The following is a 22,772-nucleotide window of genomic DNA, read 5'->3' on the forward strand; positions in this document are numbered from 1 at the left end:
TATTTTTAATTAATTTAAAATTAATCGAAAATTTAAAGACTTTTCTCAACAAAGTATAGGATCTTATGAAAAAGGCATTTTAAAATTAAAATAAATAATCTTTCAGTGATACTGTACAATTTATTGTCTAAATTTCTTAAATTTTCCCAAATTAATTTTATTACAATTTACAACAAAGCCTTTAATTGGCCTTTAAATAAAGGCTTAATTTAAGTCTTTAATTGGCAAATAGTAAAAAATTGCAATAAAAAAATTGCATGTACTAAGGAAGTAGGATATGTATAGTATATTTACCTGTTCTTAGAATTTTTACAGTTAATTAATTCTAATAAATTTATTTTACTTAGTACCCATGTGTATGAAGGTATGCTTATTTATGTAAAATATTTGGAACTGTTGGTCTCCATAAAAATCAATAAAAAAACGCTGCTTCTGAGTAATTATGCAAAATAAAGGGTAAACAATGTTAAAATTATAACTAAAAAAGCATTAGTTTCAGAAAATGTTGCAAATGGAAGAGGAAAGTGAAGAGACTGTGGAAAAGATAAGTATTAACTCTGCTACATCTGTAAATCATTTCTGGAACGATATTTTGAAAATTAAAGGAAGAATGAAAGTCTCGGTTTTGAGACTGAAGAGCATCAAGTTGGAAATTCGATTCCCCCGAAGAACCACTCTACATATAGATCTGGTATATGCCAAATTTATTGCAGATAAACGTTCTCCTGCCAATGCGGCTTTAAACACTGGGATCGGTAATGCCGACTCAATCGTCTCTCTAGCCATTACATCACGGTTCGAAATTGCGCAGTTTACCCCAAAATATATCTCATAGTGCTTCAAAGTGGAACATAAATGCGCTAAACAAACAAATTTAAACAGAATGTTGATAATTGTACAATGTTCTATTCTGCTGTGTATTGATTTTTATTCTCTGAATTTTTGTAAGTACTTTTCTAAATTAAATATAAAGAGCATAATTCACTATAGAACCAAATATAAATTTGTTGCAGACAAACGTTCTCCTCCTAATGTAGTGTTAAAGACTGTAATCGGGAATGCCAACTCAAACGTAGCTCTCGTCATTAGATCACGGTCCAAAATTACATGATTTGCCCAAAAGTTTATCTCATAATGCTTCAAAATGGAACATAAATGAACTAAATGAGCAAGTTTAAACTGAATGTTGATAATTGTATAGTGTTCTATTGTTTTGTGTATTGATTTCTAATTTCTGAATCTTTGTAAGTACTTTCCTGACGTAAATATAAAGAAAATAACTCACCATAAAAACCGAATAAAAGATATGTTTCGTTAATTTTACAAATAGTTATATATATTTTTATGCTAAAAGTCTACAGAAAGAATTATCAAATTTAGTTACAATTTTTAATAACATGTTAGTGTTTGCAGATTGGCATTCTTTTATCAAATTAAGTGGCATAAAAATATTATACATTGAATACAAAAGCAGATAAACCAAACAAATAAAACATAATCTTATTATGAAGTTTCGGGCTGTAGAATCGAAATTTAATTAATGTTTTCTCCCTTATAACAGAATTTCTTAATCGAAAATTAAACAATAATGCATTTTAATGCGCTATGAAAAACAAGAGGAAAAAGTGCACTCAATTCGAAATAAAATATAGGTGCATGCGTGAAATATCAACCATTTCATTCCAAACAATTTAATGGCATGCATAGCTCATACGCATAACAACATTTGTCACGTGTCTGTAACATCAGACGAATTATTTCCATCATGAAAAAAATTACTTCATTTATAATTATTCCGAATACTTCCTGAGATGTTATTTCAGAACGGATATTTTTTTAAGATTAAGATTAAGATATCGGTTTCTGTAATGGCTTATCTGCGCGCTCAGAAATGTGAAAGTAGTTCCCACAATACGAAAAAAAAAAAAAAAAGATTTAAATAATTTGTGCAAACAGAATATCAGTGTATTCACGATGAGTTCTGATTGGATACAGAATTATTATTATTTTTTTTGGCGCTGTTATCTCTAGCGAATTAGACGAGATTTAGAAGACGGAAGGAAAGGAAGAAAATTAAGAACATTCGAAACACATTTATCAATATCTGCCTTTGTACGATTATCAAAGATTATTTTTTGCTAGAAATTTTGATATTTCCGAAACACAAAGTAGGTCTTTTTTTTAATATTTCATTTTTACAAGAAAATTAAAATATTCCATAATATTCTTAATTTGCAGTTTTTGTTGATCGGTCATTTATCAAGAGATGCATTTTGTGTTTCATATTAAACTATTCTCGTAGCTTTCTCAAATTTCATCGAACAAGATATTTGAAACCTCATACTGTGATAGTCAAAAAATCATATTCTTTCAGGAACATAATATATATTCTGCTTATTGTGCTCACGCATCCTACCTAATTATCTATCTGTAATATCATCTAAAATTTGAGTTTTGAAGCGAGAAATGAGAAAAAAAAAATCAACAAATAAAACAATATGCAAACTAAGTAGAGACATGTTCATAAAAGCATTAGTCTTACGCCACTGTAGTAGATATATTCAGAACTTATTTATTTTGTTGACAATTGAAATAAAAAATTAATTAGACATTATAAGAAAATGTAGTGAAAAGCTCATAAGCCAGTTAACAGCTACGCTACCCGAGTAATTGCTTTTGTATCGTGGTCATGTTACTGGGCTGCGAACCACAAGGTCCCAGGTTCTATCCTCGCTCATACCAATACCAATCCACCACAAAAGCAAAAAAAAGTCACAACTACAGAATATTTTCACCCTCTTCAAGTACGGAAACGTAAATTACTTTCATCATCATCATTGTTGTTGTTATTATTATAGATTCATCAGGAATAATAGGTTTGTTGAGTTCATTAAAATCCATACGTAGATTTCTGAGAATGACCCCTTCATGTAAATAACGCATTGCCTATAATCCGATAAGCATCAGAGCAAAGGAGTGCCGAATTAAAAACGGATGGTACAGGTTAGGTTTTGACGGTTTTAAAAAAACCGGTTTTTTGAAATAAATTTGTCACATTCGAAAACCGGTTTTAAAAATTCATATTATTATGTAAAAATTAATTTTGAACTTATTTGATTCGCTATTCATTCTATGTAACGGGCAGCAAACATATTTTTTCAATGTTGCAAGTTGCGTTGGCCAGTGCTTGTGCACTGCACAGTTGCATCTTGAATTCGTCAATTCATGTTTTTCATCAACATCCCTTTTCACTTTTTTTTTCTAGGTGAAACAAAAATTTGATAAAGTTCATCTCTTGCTTCTCGTCGAATGTTTTGTCTATCGGTATGAAGTCGGTGCTAATAGAAACGTCAGGGATTTGACTGGCTCGTTTCGAAGAACATGTGAAAGGAATAAATAATTCCCTTTTTCTGCTTCTTGATCACAGTATTTAATGATATCATATAAAATTTCTTCATACCACTCCTGAAAGCTTTTTTACACCACTTGAACTAGCCATATCAATACGAAATATTCAGTTAAAATAAAATGCTGTCAGAAATGACATAACACTCACATACACTTGAAAAAAATAGAACTAAAAAAGTATCTAATGAGAGAAATCCAAGATCAAATGTGCTCATCATTCCGCGTCTCACCCCTTAATGAAATGGAATTGTCGATATGTGTTCTCAGAATCCGATCCGTCTCGAGTCACGACAGGTTTGCTTAATATTGTGAACGTGAAAACTGGGAACAAAAATATAAAGTTGTTATATTTGGTAAAAATAACGTAAATATTAAGTATGCTTGATTTTTATGTTTATATTTTCTATTTTCAATTTTAAAATTTAAATTTTATTATATAAATTTCTTCTATCAAAAATTAGTGTAAAATAAGAAGTTCTGGCTTCTGTTTAATGGAATTTTAAATAAAACACAGGGTGTTAAAATATTCCATATTTTCTTTCGCAACATTTTAACATAAATTATGTCTTTAGCAAGCATCGTATTTAGATTAAGAAGTGTTTTTTTTTTTTTTTTTGTAATTCCTAGAAAATGTGTAGATTAGATTATTTTAAATTGCATTAATATTAATAGTTTAAATAATGGAATTGTAAAATAAACTTCAAAAATATTTATTCAATAACTTTAATTTCATTTTTAGATAAAAATGTGTAAGTTGGAAGTTTGGGATAGTTTCAAAAAGTTCTGGATAGACAAGGCAATCTGAAATCATTGTAATAAAATGTTGAGCTGCAAAGGCAATCTACATAATCATTTGAAATCAGTTCATAAAATAACTGTCGGAAATAATATAATTGTTTAGTTTCTTGAAGACCCTGAAAAAAAACTTACAAATCCAAAGACACTGAAAGCTGAATTTTCATTATTTGAAAAAACGAATAAAAGAACAAAAAACTTAGATTTGTAATTTGATGCGAAACTCAGTAACTAGTGAACGAGTATTTTCAATTTCAGGAAATATTGTGTCCAAAATAAGAAAGAGACTTGGCCACCGTTCAGTGGATATTTCATGTTTTGAAAAATCCTATTTTCTTAGAAGAAATTAAAATGAGTGAAAATAATATAAATATTATTCGAAATTATTGTTTGAGTTTTCATTATTTTATGTAAGTAATATGTATATGTAATCTTTAATTTTGTTTTTTATATTTTGGCTTTGATATTGATTTCGTTTTTTGTTATTTTATATAAATTAAAATAAAATAAAAAAAATAGAATAGGGAAAAATATTTTATTTTTCACTATTCAATTTTTTTTTTTACTAAAATTCGAAAACCGGCTAAAACCGGTTTTTTTGGAAATGTCGAATTCGAAAACCGGTTTTTTAAAAAGTCGGTTTTTGTATAAACGCTAGCACAGATTCATTTAAAAACACACCATGATTGCAAAGCATATAAAATGTTAAAAATTATACTATAAATAATAAATGTTGCAAAATACTAGTCAATTTTAGTACAGCTCTCTCTGATCATTGACATTTTAGGCCAAAAAACAATTAATATAGAACGACCTTTTTTGAAAAAAAAATTAAATCTTGTTACTTGATGAAATTGAAAAACATACATTTAATTGAATCAATTTACTACATATTACTAACGGGCCATTTAAAAATAGGAAATAAAAGAGGAAGTTAAAATACACTACGAAATGAAAGCGGAAATGAAAATCTTATTTCTGTGTTAATGTCCAAGGAAAGCAATCTTTCAAATCTTTATCTTCATAATGGAAAACGTTTTTATGGATGAATTTGAATTTCACCATAATATTAAAAACCTTATTACAAATTGTGGATCAAATTGAGTTTCAAAAATTTAAGGCAAGTGACGAAAAAATTGTAAAGAGATAAGATTGGTAGCATTACAAATATTATTATTATTATTATTTAAGTTTTAAGATAATGCAAAAGAACTTTTTGTGAAATAATAGCTATGTGAGTTAAAAGTTTTATAGTATTGATATTTAAGTACGAAATACGTATTGTCATTTAATATTAATCGTATTTAATTTTTAAATGCGATTAATATTTTGTTTGGTTTTGTAATTTTTTAAAAAATGAATTTGCGAACTGTATTTCAATTTTAATCACACTAACACATTTCACAAGTTGACTCTTGAAATTCCGATTCCATATAGAAATATTACGAAATTAAAATATAGTTTTGAAATATAGGATTTGGAATGATTCATAATAACTCCATGAATAATGGAGAAATATAGATAAAATTTATTTAAATAGGAATAGATATTATTTAAATAGGAATAAATAAATTTATTTAAATAGGAATAAATAAATTTATTTAAATAGGAATAAATAAATTTATTTAAATAGGAATATTTAATAGGAATAGAATAGGAATAGATTCTGCGCATGTGCGCGAACTCGAATCTTGAAATTAAGATTAAATGTAGAAATTTTTTGGCTTTAAAATATATTTTTGAAATATATGATTTGGAATAATTCATAGTAACTCTATGAATAATGGAGAAATATAGATAAAATTTATTTTAAAAAAAAGAAAAATTATAAAATTATTTGTCGCTGCAGGTTCGAACTGAAGACCAGCAAAATACAATGACACTACCTGCAAATCTAGCCACCAAGCACCGTACCGCGAGAACGTCTGAAGGGTCTAAGAATCTCATTACGACTCGGCAAGAAGTTTTAAGTACGGTATAAAACTGGTTTTAAAAGTACAATGCAAAGAATAGGAATACATTCTGCGCATGTGCGCGAACTAGAATCTTAGGATACCGATTAAATATAGAAATATTTTGAAATTAAAATAGAGTTTTGAAATATAAGATTTGGAATGACTCATAGTAACTCTATGAATAATGGGGAAATATAGAATTTATTAAAAAAAAAAAGAAATATTATAAAATGATTTGTCGCTCTCGAGTTTCGAACAGAAGACCAGCAAAATACAATGACAAACCCTCCCGATCTTGCCACCAAATCTCGTACTTCGAGAGCGTCTGAAGCTTATAAGAATCTCATTACGACTCGGCAAGAAGTTTTAAGTACGGTGTAAATCTGGTTTTAAAAGCAAAATGCTAGGAATATAAATAGATTCTGCGCATGTGCACGAATTAGAATCTTAGAATTCCGTTTAAATATAGAAATAATTTGAAATTAAAATATAGTTTTGAAATATATGATTTGGAATGATTTATAGTAACTCTATGAATAATGGAGGAATATAGATAAAATTTATTTTAAAAAAAAGGTAAAAATTTAAATTATTTGTCGCTCTCGAGATTCGAAAATAAGACCAGCAAAATACAACGTCACACCCGGCCAATCTAGCCACCAAACATCGTACCTGGAGAGCGTCTGAAGGGTCTAAGATTCTCATTATGACTCGGCAATAAGTTTTAAGTACAGTGTAAATCTGGTTTTAAAAGCACAATGCTAAGAACACGAATAGATTCTGCGCATTGGCGCGAACTTGACTCTTAAAATTCCGATTAAATTAGAAATATTTTGAAATTAAAATATAGTTTTGAAATATATGATTTTGAATGATTCATCATAACTCCATGAATAATGAAGAAATATACATAAAATTTATTTAAAAAAAATTACAAAAATATTTTTGGCTCTAGGGATTGGAACAGAAGACCAGCAAAGTACAATGTCACACCCTGCCGATCTAGCCACCGAGACTCGTACCTCGCGAGTGTCTCAACTGTCACATTCGCTCATTATGACTATGCAAAACGTTTTAACTACGTTGTAAATGTTTTTTTAAAAGCACAATGCTAAGAATGGGAATAGATTCTGCGCATGTGCGGGAACTCGACTCTTGAAATTAAGATTAAATGTAGAAGTTTTTTGACATTAAAAAACATTTTTGAAGTATATGATTTGGAATAATTCATAGTAACTCTATGATTAATGGAAAAATATAGATAAAATTTATTAAAAAAAAAAAAAGATTATAAAATTATTTGTCGCTGCAGGTTCGAACTGAAGACCAGCAAACTACAATGACACACCCTTCCGATCTAGCCACCAAGCCTCGTACCTCGAGAGGGTCTGAGCGGTCGAATTCGCTCATTACGACTCGGCAAAAAGCTTTATGTATGGTGTAAATCAGGTTTTAAAAGCACAATGCTTAGAATAGGAATAGATTCTGCGCATGTGCGCAAACTCGACTCTTGAAATTAAGATTAAATGTAGAAATTTTTTGGCTTTAAAATATATTTTTGAAATATATGATTTGGAATAATTCATAGTAACTCTATGAATAATGGAGAAATATAGATAAAATTTATTTTAAAAAAAAGAAAAATTATAAAATTATTTGTCGCTGCAGGTTCGAACTGAAGACCAGCAAAATACAATGACACTACCTGCAAATCTAGCCACCAAGCACCGTACCGCGAGAACGTCTGAAGGGTCTAAGAATCTCATTACGACTCGGCAAGAAGTTTTAAGTACGGTATAAAACTGGTTTTAAAAGTACAATGCAAAGAATAGGAATACATTCTGCGCATGTGCGCGAACTAGAATCTTAGGATACCGATTAAATATAGAAATATTTTGAAATTAAAATAGAGTTTTGAAATATAAGATTTGGAATGACTCATAGTAACTCTATGAATAATGGGGAAATATAGAATATATTAAAAAAAAAAGAAATATTATAAAATGATTTGTCGCTCTCGAGTTTCGAACAGAAGACCAGCAAAATACAATGACACACCCTCCCGATCTTGCCACCAAATCTCGTACTTCGAGAGCGTCTGAAGCTTATAAGAATCTCATTACGACTCGGCAAGAAGTTTTAAGTACGGTGTAAATCTGGTTTTAAAAGCAAAATGCTAGGAATATAAATAGATTCTGCGCATGTGCACGAATTAGAATCTTAGAATTCCGTTTAAATATAGAAATAATTTGAAATTAAAATATAGTTTTGAAATATATGATTTGGAATGATTTATAGTAACTCTATGAATAATGGAGGAATATAGATAAAATTTATTTTAAAAAAAAGGTAAAAATTTAAATTATTTGTCGCTCTCGAGATTCGAAAATAAGACCAGCAAAATACAACGTCACACCCGGCCAATCTAGCCACCAAACATCGTACCTGGAGAGCGTCTGAAGGGTCTAAGATTCTCATTATGACTCGGCAATAAGTTTTAAGTACAGTGTAAATCTGGTTTTAAAAGCACAATGCTAAGAACACGAATAGATTCTGCGCATTGGCGCGAACTTGACTCTTAAAATTCCGATTAAATTAGAAATATTTTGAAATTAAAATATAGTTTTGAAATATATGATTTTGAATGATTCATCATAACTCCATGAATAATGAAGAAATATACATAAAATTTATTTAAAAAAAATTACAAAAATATTTTTGGCTCTAGGGATTGGAACAGAAGACCAGCAAAGTACAATGTCACACCCTGCCGATCTAGCCACCGAGACTCGTACCTCGCGAGTGTCTCAACTGTCACATTCGCTCATTATGACTATGCAAAACGTTTTAACTACGTTGTAAATGTTTTTTTAAAAGCACAATGCTAAGAATGGGAATAGATTCTGCGCATGTGCGGGAACTCGACTCTTGAAATTAAGATTAAATGTAGAAGTTTTTTGACATTAAAAAACATTTTTGAAGTATATGATTTGGAATAATTCATAGTAACTCTATGATTAATGGAAAAATATAGATAAAATTTATTAAAAAAAAAAAAAGATTATAAAATTATTTGTCGCTGCAGGTTCGAACTGAAGACCAGCAAACTACAATGACGCACCCTTCCGATCTAGCCACCAAGCCTCGTACCTCGAGAGGGTCTGAGCGGTCGAATTCGCTCATTACGACTCGGCAAAAAGCTTTATGTATGGTGTAAATCAGGTTTTAAAAGCACAATGCTTAGAATAGGAATAGATTCTGCGCATGTGCGCAAACTCGACTCTTGAAATTAAGATTAAATATAGAAATTTTATTTACATTAAAATATATTTTTGAAATATATGATTTGGAATAATTCATAGTAATATCTATGAATAATGGAGAAATATAGATAAAAAGTATTTAAAAAAAAAGAAAAATTATAAAATTATTTGTCGCTCTCCAGTTTCGAACTGAAGACCAGCAAAACACAATGACACACCCTGTCGATCTAGCCACCAAGACTCGTACCTCAAGAGGGTCTGAGCGGTTCAATTCTCTTATTACGTCTCGGCAAAAAGATTTATGTATTGTGTAAATCTGGTTTTAAAAGCACAATGCTAAGAATAGGAATAGATTCTGCGCATGTGCGCGAACTCTACTCTTGAAATTAAAATTAAATGCAGAAATTTTTTTACATTAAAATATATTTTTGAAAAATATGATTTGGAATAATTCATAGTAACTCTATGAATAATGGAGAAATATAGATAAAATGTATTTATAAAAAAGAAAAATTATAAAATTATTTGTCGCTCTCCAGTTTCGAACTGAAGACCAGCAAAATACAACGACATAATCTCCCGATCTAGCCACCAAGCCTCGTATTTCGAGAGGGTCTCAGCGGTCGAATTCGCTCATTACAACTCGGCAAAAAGCTTTATGTATGGTGTAAGTCTGGTTTTAAAGGCACAATGCTAAGAATAGGAATAGATTCTGCGCATGTGCGCGAACTCGACTCTGGAAATTAAGATTAAATATAGAAATTTTTTTACATCAAAATACATTTTTGAAATATATGATTTGGAATAATTCACAGTAATTCTATGAATAATTTAAAAATATAGATAAAATTTATTTTTTAAAAAAAGAAAAATTATAAAATTGTTTGTCGCTGCAGGTTTGAACAAAAGACCAGCAAAGTACAATAACAGACCCTTCCGATCTAGCCACCAAGCCTCGTACCTCGAGAGGGTCTGAACGGTCAAATTCGCTCATTACGACTCGGCAAAAAGCTTTATGTATGGTGTAAATCTGGTTTCAAAAGCACAATGCTAAGAATAGGAATAGATTCAGCGCATGTGTGCGAACTCGACTCTGGAAATTAAGATTAAATGTAGAAATTTTTTTATATTAAAATATATTTTTCAAATATATGATTTGGAATAATTCATAGTAACTCTATGAATAATGGAAAAATATAGATAAAATTTTTAAAAAATAAAAAGAAATATTATAAAATTATTTGTCGCTTTGGAGGTTCGAACTGAATACCAGCAAAATACAATGACACACCCTGCCGATCTAGCCACCAGGCCTCGTACCTCGAGAGGGTCTGAACGGTCAAATTCGCTCATTACGACTCGGCAAAAAGCTTTATGTATGGTGTAAATCTGGTTTCAAAAGCACAATGCTAAGAATAGGAATAGATTCAGCGCATGTGCGCGAACTCGACTCTGGAAATTAAGATTAAATATAGAAATTATTTTTACATCAAAATACATTTTTGAAATATATGATTTGGAATAATTCATAGTAACTCTATGAATAATGGAGAAATATCGATAAAATGTATTTAAAAAAAAGAAAAATTATGAAATTATTTGTCGATCTCCAGTTTCGAACTGAAGACCGGAAAAATGCAATGACATACCCTGCCGATCAAGCCACCAAGCTTCGTACCTCGTGAGGGTCTGAGCGGTCAAATTCGCTTATTACGAATCGGCAAAACTTTTTATGTATGGTGTAAATCTGGTTTTAAAAGCACAATGCTAAGAATAGGAATAGATTCAGCGCATGTGTGCGAACTCGACTCTGGAAATTAAGATTAAATGTAGAAATTTTTTTATATTAAAATATATTTTTCAAATATATGATTTGGAATAATTCATAGTAACTCTATGAATAATGGAAAAATATAGATAAAATTTTTTAAAAATAAAAAGAAAAATTATAAAATTATTTGTCGCTTTGGAGGTTCGAACTGAATACCAGCAATATACAATGACACACCCTGCCGATCTAGCCATCAGGCCTCGTACCTCGAGAGGGTCTGAGCGGTCGAATTCGCTCATTACAACTCGGCAAAACGTTTTAAGCAATGTGTAAATCTGGGTTTAAAAGCACAATGCTAAGAATAGGAATAGATTCTGCGCATGTGTGCGAACTCGACACTGGAAATTAAGATTAAATGTAGAATTTTTTTTACATTAAAATATATTTTTGAAATATATGATTTGGAATAATTCATAGTAACTCTATGAATAATGGAGAAATATAGATAAAATTTATTTTAAAAAAATTATAATATTATTTGTCGCTGCAGGTTTGAACTGAAGCCAAGCAATATACAATGACACACCCTGCCGATCAAGCCACCAAGCCTCGTACCTCGAGAGGGTCTCAGCGCAGAAATTCGCTCATTACGACTCGGTAAAAAGTTTTAAGTATGGTGTAAATCTGGTTTTAAAAGCACAATGCTAAGAATAGGACTAGATTCTGCGCATGTGCGCGAACTCGACTCTTGAAATTAAGATTAAATGTAGAAATTGTTTTACATTAAAATATCTTTTGGAAATATATGATTTGGAATAATTCATAGTAACTCTATGAATAATGGAGAAATATATATAAAATGTATTTAAAAGAAAATTATAAAATTATTTGTCGCTGCAGGTTTGAACTGAAGACAAGCAATATACAATGACACACCCTGCCGATCTAGCCACCAAGCCTCGTACCTCGAGAGGGTCTGAGAGGTCGAATTCGCTAATTACGACTCTGCAAACAGCTTTATGTATTGAGTAAATCTGGTTTTAATACCACAATGCTAAGAATAGGAATAGATTCTGCGCATGTGCGCGAACTCGACTCTTGAAATAAGGATTAAATGTAGAAATTGTTTTACATTAAAATATCTTTTGGAAATATATGATTTGGAATAATTCATAGTAACTCTATGAATAATGGAGAAATATATATAAAATGTATTTAAAAGAAAATTATAAAATTATTTTTCGCTGCATGTTCGAACTGAAGACCAGCAAAATACAATGACACACCCTGCCGATCTAGCCACCAAGCCTCGTACCTCGAGAGGGTCTCAGCGCACAAATTCGCTAATTACGACTCGGTAAAAACTTTTAAGTATGGTGTAAATCTGATTTTAAAAGCACAATGCTAAGAATAAGAATAGATTCTGCGCATGTGCGCGAATTCGACTCTTGAAATTAAGATTAAATGAAGAAATTTTTTTACATTAAAATATATTTTTGAAAATTATGATTTGGAATAATTCATAGTAACTCTATGAATAAAGGAAAAATATAGATAAAATTTATTTAAAAAAAATTATAAAATTATTTGTCGCTCTCCAGTTTCGAACTGAAGACCAGAAAAATACAAAGACATACCCTGCCGATATAGCCACCAAGCCTCGTACCTCGACATTGTCTGAGCGGTCCAATTCGCTCATTACGACTCGGCAAAAAGTTTTAAGCATTGTGTAAATCTAGTTTTAAAAGCAGAATGCTAAGAATAGGAATAGATTCTGCGTATGTGCGCGAACTCGACTCTTGAAATTAAGATTAAATGTAGAATTTATTTGACATTAAAATATATTTTTGAAATATATGATTTAGAATAATTCATAGTAACTCTAAGAATAATGGAGAAATATAGATAAAATGTATTTAAAAAAAGAAAAATTATAAAATTATTTGTCTCTCTCCAGTTTCGAACTGAAGACCAGCAAAATACAATGACACACCCTGCCGATCTAGCCACCAAGCCTCGTACCTCGAAAGGGTCTTAGCGGTCGAATTCGCTCATTACGACTCGGCACAAAAATTTGAGCATTGTGTAAATCTGGTTTTAAAAGCACAATGCTAAGAATAGGAATAGATTCTGCGCATGTGCGCGAACTCGACGCTTGAAATTAAGATTAAATGTAGAATATTTTTGACATTAAAATATATTTTTGAAATATATGATTTGGAATAATTCATAGTAACTCTATGAATAATGGAAAAATATAGATAAAATTTATTTTAAAAAAATTATAAAATTATTTGTCGCTGCAGGTTCGAACTGAAGACCAGCAAAATACAATGACACAACCTGCCGATCTAGCCACCAAGCCTCGTACCTTGAAAGGGTCTGAGCGGTCGAATTCGCTCATTACGACTCGGCAAAAAGTTTTAAGCATTAAGTAAATCTGGTTTTAAAAGCAAAATGCTAAGAATAGGAATAGATTCTGCGCATGTGCGCGAACTCGACTCTTGAAATTAAGATTAAATGTAGAAATTTTTTTACATTAAAATAAATTTTTGAAATATATGATTTAGAATAATTCATAGTAACTCTATGAATAATGGAAAAATATTGATAAAATTTTTTTAATAATAAAAAGAAAAATTATAAAATTATTTGTCGCTTTTGAGGTTCGAACTGAAGACCAGCAAAATACAATGACACACCCTGCCGATCTAGCCACCGAGCCTCGTACCTCGAAAGGGTCTTAGCGGTCGAATTCGCTCATTACGACTCGGCAAAAAGTTTTAAGCATTGTGTAAATCTGGTTTTAAAAGCAAAATGCTATGAATATGAATAGATTCTGCGCATGTGCGCTAACTCGACTCTTGAAATTAAGATTAAATGTAGAAATTTTTTGACATTAAAAAAATTTTTTGAAATATATGATTTGGAATAATTCATAGTAACTCTATGAATAATGGAGAAATACATATAAAATTTATTTTTAAAAAATTATAAAATTATTTGTCGCTGCAGGTTCGAACTGAAGACCAGCAAAATACAATGACACACCCTGCCGATCTAGCCACCAAGCATCGTACCTCGAGAGGGTCTGAGCGGTCGAATTCGCTCATTACAACTCGGCAAAACGTTTTAAGCAATGTGTAAATCTGGGTTTAAAAGCACAATGCTAAGAATAGGAATAAATTCTGCGCATGTGCGCGAACTCGACTCTTGAAATTAAGATTAAATGTAGAAATTTTTTGCATTAAAATTTATTTTTGAAATATATGATTTGGAATTATTTATAGTAACTCTATGAATAATGTATAAATACAGATAAAATGTATTTAAAAAAAAGAAAAATTATAAAATTAATTGTCTAACTCTAGTTCCGAACTGAACACCAGCAAAATATAATGACACACCCTGCCGATCTAGCCACCAAGCCTCGTACCTCGAAAGGGTCTTAGCGGTCGAATTCGCTCATTACGACTCGGCACAAAAATTTGAGCATTGTGTAAATCTGGTTTTAAAAGCACAATGCTAAGAATAGGAATAGATTCTGCGCATGTGCGCGAACTCGACGCTTGAAATTAAGATTAAATGTAGAATATTTTTGACATTAAAATATATTTTTGAATTATATGATTTAGAATAATTCATAGTAACTCTATGAATAATGGAGAAATATAGATAAAATATATTTAAAAAAAGAAAAATTATAATATTTTTTGTCGCTTTGGAGGTTCGAACTGAATACCAGCAAAATACAATGACACACCCTGCCGATCTAGACACCAAGCCTCGTAGCTCGAGAGGGTCTGAACGGTCAAATTCGCTCATTACGACTCGGCAAAAGGTTTTAAGCATTGTGTAAATCTGGTTTTAAAAGCACAATGGTAAGAATAGGAATAGATTCTGTGCATGTGCGCGAACTCGACTCTTGAAATTAAGATTAAATGTAGAAATTTTTTTACATTAAAATATATTTTTGAAATATATGATTTGGAATAATTCATAGTAACTCTATGAATAATGGAGAAATACAGATAAAATGTATTTAAAAAAAAGAAAAATTATAAAATTAATTGTCGATCTCCAGTTCCGAACTGAAGACCAGAAAAATACAAAGACATACCCTGCCGATATAGCCACCAAGTCTCGTACCTCGAGATTGTCTGAGCGGTCCAATTCGCTCATTACGACTCGGCAAAAAAATTTATGTATTGTGAAAATAAGGTTTTAAAAGCACAATGGTAAGAATAGGAATAGATTCTGTGCATGTGCGCGAACTCGACTCTTGAAATTAAGATTAAATGTAGAAATTTTTTTACATTAAAATATATTTTTGAAATATATGATTTGGAATAATTCATAGTAACTCTATGAATAATGGAAAAATATAGATAAAACTTTTTAAAAAATAAAAAGAAAAATTATAAAATTATTTTTTGATTTGGAGGTTCGAACTGAAGACCAGCAAAATACAATGACACACCCTGCAGATCTAGCCACCAAGCCTCGTACCTCGAGAGGGTCTCAGCGCTCGAATTTGCTCATTACGATTCGGCAAAAAGTTTTATGTATGGTGAAAATCTGGTTTTAAAAGCACAATGCTAAGAATAAGAATAGATTCTGCGCATGTGCGCGAACTCGACTCTTGAAATTAAGATTAAATGTAGAAATTTTTTTACATTAAAATATATTTTTGAAAATTATGATTTCGAATAATTCATAGTAACTCTATGAATAATGGAAAAATATAAATAAAATTTATTTAAAAAAAATTATAAAATTATTTGTCGCTGCATGTTCGAACTGAAGCCCAGCAAAATACAATGACACACCCTGCCGATCTAGCCACCAAGCCACGTAACTCGAGAGGGTCTGAACGGTCAAATTCGCTTTTTACGACTCGGCAAAAGATTTTATGTATGGTGAAAATCTGGTTTTAAAACCACAATGCTAAGAATAGGAATAGATTCTGCGCCTGTGCGCGAACTCGACTCTTGAAATTAAGATTAAATGAAGAAATATTTTTACATTAAAATAAATTTTTGAAATATATGATTTGGAATAATTCATAGTAACTCTATGAATAATGGAAAAATATTGATAAAAATTTTTTAATAATAAAAAGAAAAATTATAAAATTATTTGTCGCTTTGGAGGTTTGAACTGAATACCAGCAAAATACAATGACACACCCTGCCGATCTAGTCTCCAAGCCTCATACCTCGAGAGGGTCTGAACGGTCAATTTCGCTCATTACGACTCGACAAAAAGTTTTAAGCATTGTGTAAATCTGGTTTTAAAAGCACAACGCTAAGAATAGGAATAGATTCTGCGCATGTGCGCGAACTCGACGCTTGAAATTAATATTAAATGTAGAAATTTTTTGAGATTAAAATATATTTTTGAAATATATGATTTGGAATAATTCATAGTAACTCTATGAATAATGGAGAAATACAGATAAAATGTATTTAAAAAAAAGAAAAATTATAAAATTAATTGTCGATCTCCAGTTCCGAACTGAAGACCAGAAAAATACAAAGACATACCCTGCCGATATAGCCACCAAGCCTCGTACCTCGAGATTGTCTGAGCGGTCCAATTTGCTCATTACGATTCGGCAAAAAGTTTTATGTATTGTGAAAATATGGTTTTAAAAGCACAATGCTAAGAATAAGAATAGATTCTGCGCATGTGCGCGAATTCGACTCTTGAAATTAAGATTAAATGAAGAAATATTTTTACATTAAAATATATTTTTGAAATATATGATTTGGAATAATTCATAGTAACTCAATGAATAATTAAAAAATATAGATAAAATTTATTTAAAAAAAATTATAAAATTATTTGTCGCTGCATGTTCGAACTGAAGACCAGCAAAATACAATGACACACCCTGCCGATCTAGCCACCAAGCCACGTAACTCGAGAGGGTCTGAACGGTCGAATTCGCTCATTACAACTCGTCAAAAAGTTTTATGTATTGTGTTTGTTTCTTATGGCACTTGCCACTGACAAGCCCGCTGTTACGAAAACAGCGATTTAAGCCTGAGCGGAACGTCTCTTATTTTTTATAGCAGTGCCGACTAGGGCCAAGAGTACCACTTTGCCACTCACGCATCATTCATTCGCTTGCACAACCCCTTTTTACAGGAGGGCACATTCACACATCTCATAGATAGAACAACAGAAGAACAACCATGCCCAAACAGGGATTCGAACCCGGGACGCCCAGATCACGGGGAAGACGTGCTACCCCTATGCCAGGACGCCGGCATGTATTGTGTAAATCTGGTTTTAAAAGCACAATTCTAAGAATAGGAATAGATTCTGCGCATCTGCGCGAACTCAACTCTTGAAATTAAGATTAAATGTAGAAATTTTTTGACATTAAAATAAATTTTTGAAAATTATGATTTGGAATAATTCATAGTAACTCTATGAATAATGGAGAAATATAGATACAATTTATTGAAAAATAAAATGAAAAATTATAAAATTATTTGTCGCTTTGGAGGTTCGAACTGAATACCAGCAAAATACAACTACACACTCTGCCGATCTAGCCACCAAGCCTCGTACCTCGAGAAGGTCTGAACGGTCAAATTCGCTCATTACGACTCGGCAAAAAGTTTTAAGCATTGTGTAAATCTGGTTTTAAAAGCACAATGGTAAGAATAGGAATAGATTCTGCGCATGTGTGCGAACTCGACTCTTGAAATTAAGATTAAATGTAGAATTTATTTGACATTAAAATAAATTTTTGAAATATATGATTTGGAATAATTCTTTGTAACTCTATGAATAATGGAGAAATATAGATAAAATGTATTTAAAAAAAGAAAAATTATAAAATTCTTTGTCGCTCTCCAGTTTCGAACTGAAGACCAGCAAAATACAATGACATACCCTGCCGATCTAGCCACCAAGCCTCTTACCTCGAGAGGGTCTGAACGGTCAAATTCGCTCATTACGACTCGGCAAAAAGTTTTAAGCATTGTGTAAATCTGGTTTTAAAAGCACAATGGTAAGAATAGTAATAGATTCTGCGTATGTGCGCGAACTCGACTCTTGAAATTAAGATTAAATGTAGAAATTTTTTGACATTAAAATAAATTTTTGAAATATATGATTTGGAATAATTCATAGTAACTCTATGAATAATGGAGAAATATAGATAAAATTTATTTAAAAAAAATTATAAAATTATTTGTCGCTGCATGTTCGAACTGAAGTCCAGCAAAATACAATGACACACCCTGCCGATCTAGCCACCAAGCCACGTAACTCCAGAGGGTCTGAACGGTCAAATTCGCTATTTACGACTCGGCAAAAGATTTTATGTATGGTGAAAATCTGGTTTTAAAAGCACAATGCTAAGAATAGGAATAGATTCTGCGCATGTGCGCGAACTCGGCTCTTGAAATTAAGATTAAATGTAGAAATTTTTTTACATTAAAATAAATTTTTGAAATATATGATTTGGAATAATTCATAGTAACTCTATGAATAATGGAAAAATATAGATAAAAAATTTTTAAAAATAAAAGGAAAAATTATTAAATTATTTGTCGCTTTGGAAGTTCGAACTGAATGCAAGCAAAATACAACTACACACCCTGCTGATCTAGCCACCAAGCCTCGTACCTCGAGAGTGTCTGAACGGTCGAATTCGCTCATTACGACTCGGCAAAAAGTTTTAAGCATTGTGTAAATCTGGTTTTAAAAGCACAATGGTAAGAATAGGAATAGATTCTGCGCATGTGCGCGAACTCGACTCTTGAAATTAAGATTAAATGCAGAAATTTTTTGACATTAAAATAAATTTTTGAAATATATGATTTGGAATAATTCATAGTAACTCTATGAATAATAGAGAAATATAGATAAAATTTATTTTAAAAAAATTATAAAATTATTAGTCGCTGCATGTCCGAACTGAAGAGCAGCAAAATACAATGACACACCCTGCCGATCTAGCCACCTAGCCTCGTACCTTGAAAGGGTCTGAGCGGTCGAATTCGCTCATTGCGACTCGGCAAAAAGTTTTAAGCATTGTGTAAATCTGGTTTTAAAAGCACAATGCTAAGAATAGAAATAGATTCTGCGCATATGCGCGAACTCGACTCTTGAAATTAAGATTAAATGTAGAAATTTTTTTACATTAAAATTTATTTTTGAAATATATGATTTGGAATAATTCATAGTAACTCTATGAATAATGGAGAAATATAGATAAAATGTATTTAAAAAAAGAAAAATTATTTGTCTCTCTCCAGTTTCGAACTGAAGACCAGCAAAATACAATGACACACCCTGCCGATCTAGCCTCCAAGCCTCGTACTTTGAGAGGGTCTGAACAGTCAAATTCGCTCATTAGGATTCGGCAAAAGGTTTAATGTTTGGTGAAAATCTGGTTTTAAAAGCACAATGCTAAGAATAGAAATAGATTCTGCGCATGTGCGCGAACTCGGCTCTTGAAATTAAGATTAAATGTAGAAATTTTTTTACATTAAAATAAATTTTTGAAATATATGATTTGGAATAATTCATAGTAACTCTATGAATAAAGGAGAAATATAGATAAAATGTATTTAAAAAAAGAAAAATTATTTGTCTCTCTCCAGTTTCGAACTGAAGACCAGCAAAATACAATGACACACCCTGCCGATCTAGCCTCCAAGCCTCGTACCTCGAGAGGGTCTGAACAGTCAAATTCGCTCATTAGGATTCGGCAAAAGGTTTAATGTTTGGTGAAAATCTGGTTTTAAAAGCACAATGCTAAGAATAGAAATAGATTCTGCGCATGTGCGCGAACTCGGCTCTTGAAATTAAGATTAAATGTAGAAATTTTTTTACATTAAAATAAATTTTTGAAATATATGATTTGGAATAATTCATAGTAACTCTATGAATAATGGAAAAATATAGATAAAAAATTTTTAAAAATAAAAGGAAAAATTATTAAATTATTTGTCGCTTTGGAAGTTCGAACTGAATGCAAGCAAAATACAACTACACACCCTGCTGATCTAGCCACCAAGCCTCGTACCTCGAGAGTGTCTGAACGGTCGAATTCGCTCATTACGACTCGGCAAAAAGTTTTAAGCATTGTGTAAATCTGGTTTTAAAAGCACAATGGTAAGAATAGGAATAGATTCTGCGCATGTGCGCGAACTCGACTCTTGAAATTAAGATTAAATGCAGAAATTTTTTGAAATTAAAATATATTTTTGAAATATATGATTTGGAATAATTCATAGTAACTCTATGAATAATGGAGAAATATAGATAAAATGTATTTAAAAAAAGAAAAATTATAAAATTCTTTGTCGTTCTCCAGTTTCGAACTGAAGACCAGCAAAATACAATGACATACCCTGCCGATCTAACCTCCAAGCCTCGTACCTCGAGAGGGTCTGAACGGTCAAATTCGCTCATTACGACTCGGCAAAAAGTTTTAGGCATTGTGTAAATCTGGTTTTAAAAGCACAATGGTAAGAATAGGAATAGATTCTGCGCATGTGGGCGAACTCGAATCTTAAAATTAAGATTAAATTTAGAAATTTTTTGACATTAAAATAAATTTTTGAAATATATGATTTGAAATAATTCATAGTAACTCTATGAATAATGGAAAAATATAGATAAAATTTATTTAAAAAAAATTATAAAATTATTTGTCGCTAGATGTTCGAACTGAATACCAGCAAAATACAATGACATACCCTGCCGATCTAACCTCCAAGCCTCGTACCTCGAGAGGGTCTGAACGGTCAAATTCGCTCATTACGACTCGGCAAAAGATTTTATGTATGGTGAAAATCTGGTTTTAAAAGCACAATGCTAAGACTAGGAATAGATTCTGCGCATGTGCGCGAACTCGGCTCTTGAAATTAAGATTAAATGTAGAAATTGTTTTACATTAAAATAAATTTTTGAAATATATGATTTGGAATAATTCATAGTAAATCTATGAATAATGGAAAAATATGGATAAAAAATTTTTAAAAATAAAAGGAAAAATTATTAAATTATTTGTCGCTTTGGACGTTCGAACTGAATACCAGCAAAACACAACTACACACCCTGCCGATCTAGCCACCAAGCCTCGTACCTCGAGAGGGTCTAAACGGTCAAATTCGCTCATTACGACTCGGCAAAAAGTTTTAAGCATTGTGTAAATCTGGTTTTAAAAGCACAATGGTAAGAATAGGAATAGATTCTGCGCATGTGCGCGAACTCGACTCTTGAAATTAAGATTAAATGCAGAAATTTTTTGAAATTAAAATATATTTTTGAAATATATGATTTGGAATAATTCATAGTAACTCTATGAATAATGGAAAAATATAGATAAAAATTTTTTAATAATAAAAAGAAAAATTATAAAATTATTTGTCGCTCTCCAGTTTCGAACTGAAGACCAGCAAAATACAATGGAACACCCTGCCGATCTAGCAACCAAGCCTCGTACCTCGTTAGGGTCTGAACGGTCAAATTCGCTAATTACGACTCGGCAAAAAGTTTTAAGCATTGTGTAAATCTGGTTTTAAAAGCACAATGCTAAGAATAGAAATAGATTCTGCGCATGTGCGCGAACTCAAATCTTAAAATTAAGATTAAATGTAGAAATTTTTTGACATAAAATAAATTTTTGAAATATATGATTTGGAATAATTCATAGTAACTCTATGAATAATGGAGAAATATAGATAAAATTTATTTTCAAAAAATTATAAAATTATTTGTCGCTGCATGTTCGAACTGAAGACCAGCAAAATACAATGACACACCATGCCGATCTAGCCACCAAGCCTCGTACCTCGAGAGGGTCTCAGCGCTCGAATTTGCTCATTAGGATTCGGCAAAAGGTTTTATGTATGGTGAAAATCTGGTTTTAAAAGCACAGTGCTAAGATTAAGAATAGATTCTGCGCATGTGCGCGAACTCGACCCTTGAAATTAAGATTAAATACAGAAATTTTTTTTACATTAAAATATGTTTTTGAAATATATGATTTGGAATAGTTCATAGTAACTCTATGAATAATGGAGAAATATAGATAAAATGTATTTAAAAAAAGAAAAATTATAAAATTATTTGTCTCTCTCCAGTTTCGAACTAAAGACCAGCAAAATACAATGACACACCATGCCGATCTAGCCACCAAGCCTCGTACCTTGAAAGGGTCTGAGCGGTCAAATTCGCTAATTACGACTCGGCAAAAAGTTTTAAGCATTGTGTAAATCTGGTTTTAAAAGCACAATGCTAAGAATAGGAATAGATTCTGCGCATGTGCGCGAACTCGACACTTGCAATTAAGATTATTATGTAGAAATTTTTTGACATTAAAATAAATTTTTGAAACATATGATTTGGAATAATTCATAGTAACTCTATGAATAATGGAAAAATATAGATAAAATTTTTTTAATTATAAAAAGAAAAATTATAAAATTATTTGTCGCTCTCCAGTTTCGAACTGAAGACCAGCAAAATACAATGACACACCCTGCCGATCTAGCCACCAAGCCTCGTACCTCGAGAGGGTCTCAGAGCTCGAATTTGCTCATTAGG

This window comes from Argiope bruennichi, chromosome 5 (assembly GCF_947563725.1).
Source record: "Argiope bruennichi chromosome 5, qqArgBrue1.1, whole genome shotgun sequence".
NCBI lineage: Eukaryota > Metazoa > Arthropoda > Arachnida > Araneae > Araneidae > Argiope > Argiope bruennichi.